The sequence below is a fragment of the Mus caroli genome, unplaced genomic scaffold (genome assembly GCF_900094665.2).
Source record: "Mus caroli unplaced genomic scaffold, CAROLI_EIJ_v1.1 scaffold_18335_1, whole genome shotgun sequence".
NCBI lineage: Eukaryota > Metazoa > Chordata > Mammalia > Rodentia > Muridae > Mus > Mus caroli.
The window spans coordinates 18437-22163 of NW_018390477.1; positions in this window are offsets into that span (position 1 = coordinate 18437).

Below are 3727 nucleotides of genomic sequence, written 5' to 3' on the forward strand. Positions count from 1 at the left end.
CCAAAAGATTTTGTCTCTCACCACGTAGATGCAACAGCTTTTGGGATAAGCCCCACTCCAGCAGTCCAGAGCCCACATGAAGCATCACAAAAGTTCAATCCCAAATTTTCCTATCTACAAGTAAAGCAAGCCTGTGCATGTTCTTTGGTTGGTGTTTCAGACTCTAAGATCCCCAAAGGTCCAGGTTAATTGACTCTGTTGGTCTTTCTGTGGAGTTTCTATCCCCTTCAAGAGATGAAATTCTTCCATAAGAATCCCCAAGCTCCACCCACTGTTTGGTTGTGGGTATCTTTATCTGAGTCAGCTGCTGGGTGGAGCCTCTCAGAGGACACCATGCTCCTGTCTGCAAGCATAATAGAGTATCATTAATAGTGTTAGTGACTGGTGCTTGCCTATGGGTTGGGTCTCTAGAGGGTATGGTTATTGGTTGACTTCCCTCAGTCACTGCTCCCTCCCAGATGCCTGCATTACTTGTAGATAGGAAAATTTGGGATTGAACTTTTGTAGGTGAGTTGGTGTATCTATGGCTCCATTGGTGTTCCTGTCTGTATACAGTAGGTGTACTCTTCATCTTCCATATTCCCAATATAGTGAGTCACAGTTAAGGTCACCCCCATTGTTTCTTGGGCATTTCTCTTGTCCCATGTCATGTCATGTGCTGGAGGTGCACCCCTCCTTCCAAACCCCATCAGTTGCAGATTTCCATTCATTTTCAAGGCCAAATAGCCATGTCTCATGTCATTTCAACACCTGATCTTTAGTTTCCAATTCCTCTTCCCATCCCATCTGCCTCTTATGACTATTTTATTCTCCCTTGTAAGTGAGGTTCCAGCTTCCTGGCTTGGGCCTTCCTTCTTCTTTAGCTTCTTTGTGTCAATGAAGTGTATCACGGTACCTGTATTCTATGGCTAATATGCACTTATGAGTGAGTATATACCATGCATTTCCTATTGGGTCTGGGTTACTTTACTCTGGATGATATTCTCAAGTTCCATCCCTTTGCCTGCAAAATTTATGATGTCTTGGTTTTTAATGGCTGAACAGTATTGCATTGTGTAGGTTTACCACATTTTTTTTTATCCATTCTTCAGGTGAGGGACATGTAGGTTTTTTTCCAACTTCTGGCTATTATGAATATGGCTGATATGAAAATCATTGAGCAAGTGTTCTTGTGGGATGGTGAAACATCTTTTCGGTGTAGCCCAGGAATGGTGTAGCTGGATATTGAGGTAGAATTATTACCAGTTTTCCAAAAAATTGCCAAATTGTTTTCCAAAGTTTTTGTACAAGTTTACATTTCGACCAGCAAAGGGAGAGTGTTCCCCTTGCTCCATATCCTCACCACCATGTGCTATCTCTTGACACTTTTATCTTAAACATTTGGATGGGTGTTTGAGATGGAACCTAAAAGTTTTTTTTTTAATTTGCATTTTGATGATGACTAAGGACATTGAACATTTTTATTAGTGCTTCCCAGCCATTCGAGATTCAGCTGTTGAGAATTCTGTTAGTTCTGAACCCCCATTTTTAATTTGGTTATTTGGGTTGCTGGTGTCTAACTTCTTGAGTTCTTTGTAAATTTTGGATATTAGCCCTCTGTCAGATGTAAGGTTGATAAAGATATCCCTATCTGTGTGCTGCCAATAAAAACCGCATGGTATTGGTACAGCAACAGACACATTGATCAATGGAATGAAATTGAAGACCCAGAAATAAATGCATTCATCTATAGTCTTGATTTTTTATATAAAATCCCAAAACCATACAATGTAAAAATGAAAGCATCTTCAACAAATGGTTCTTGACTAGCCAGATATCTACATGTAGAAGAATAAAAATTGATCCAAACTTATCAACCTGTACAAACTTCAAGTCCAAGTGGATGAAAGACCTAAAAATAAAACCAGATACACTGAATCTCATAGAAGAGAAAGGGAGAAATATCCTTGAATGCAATGGTAAAAGAGAGAGGTGACTGAACATAATAACAATGTCTCTAGCTACAAGAACAATTGATAAACTCATGAAAATGCAAAGCATTTCTAAGGTTTTTTTCTTGTTTTTTTAATTGAATATTTTTGTTATTTACATTTCAAATGTTATCCCTTTTCCTGATCTCCCCAAAACATCCTATCTCATCCCTCCACCACTGCTTCTATGAGGGTGTTCCTCACAGACTTAACCACTCCTGCCTCCCCACACTTCCATTCCCCTACTTTGGGGCATCAAATATTCACGGCACCAAGTACCTCTTCACTCATTTTTATATTAGATATTTTTTAAATTTGCATTTCAAATATTATCCCATTTCTTGGTTTCCCCTCTGAAAACTCCCTATCTCATTCCCCCTGCCCCTGATCACAAACCCATCCACTCCTGCTTCCCTGTATTGGTATTCCCCTATACTGGGGCATCAAGCCTTTTCAGGTCCAAGAGCCTCTCCTCCAGTTCATGTCCAACAAGGCCATTCTCTGCTACATACACAGCCGAAGCCATAGGTCCCTCCATGTGTACTTATGGTTGGTGGTTTAGTCCCTGGGAGCTCTGGGGGTACTGGTTGGTTCATATTTTTGTTCCTCCTATGAGGTTGCAAACCCCTTCAGCTTCTTCAGTTCTTTCTCTGGCTCTGCCATTGGGGACCTTGTACTCTGTCCAAAGTATTTGCTGAGAGCATCCACCTCTGAATATGTCAAGCACTGGCAGAGCCTCTCAGCAGACAGCTATATCAGGCTCTGTTCAGCATGCACTTCTTGGAATCCACAATAGTGACTGATTTTAGAATAGTGACTCTATAGGTGATGGATCCCCAGGTGGGTTACTCTCTGGATGGCCTTTCCTTCAGTCTCTACTCCACATTTTGTCTCTGTATTTTGTTCCCCCTTCTAAGATGGACCAACACAATGACATTTCTTGAGCTTCATTCTTCATTCTTCTTCAGCTTCATATGGTCTATGAATTGTATCTTGGGTATTCTAAGCTTTTGGGCTAATATCCACTTATCAGTGAGTGTATACCTTGTCTGTTCTTTTGAGATTGGGTTACCTCACTAAGGATGGTATTTTCTAGTTCCATTAATTTGCCTAAGGATTTCATGAAGTCATTGTTTTTAATACCTGAGTAGTACTCAATTGTGTAAATGTTCCAAATTTTCTGTATCCATTCAGTTGTTGAAGGATATCTGGGTTGTTTCCAGCTTCTGACTATTATAAATAAGACTGCAATGAACATAATGGAGCATGTGTTCTTATTAGAAGTTGGAGCATCTTTTGGGCATATGCCCAGGAGTGGTATACCTTTGTTCTCAGATAGTACTATGTCCACTATTCTGAGGAAATGACAGACTGATTTTCAGAGTGGTTGTACCACCTTGCAATCTCACCAACAGTTGAAGAGTATTGCTCTTTCTCCACACCCTCTCTAGCATTTTCTGTCACCTGAGGTTTTTGTCTTAACCGTTCTGACTGGTGTGAGGTGGAATATCAGGGGTCCTTTTGATTTTCATTTCCCTGATTGTAAGGAGCCGCCCTCACATTCGCCATTACAAGATGGTGCTGATGGCACTGGCACCCGTGTAATCGAACCATCTGTGCATGCGCCAGGGTAGTTTCCCACCCCATGTGCTCTGCCTTCCCTGTGACGACAACTCCGGCCGATGGGCTGCAGCCAATCAGGGAGCGACACGTCCGAGGCGGAGGACAGTCCTCCATAAAAGGGATGGGTTTCCGCC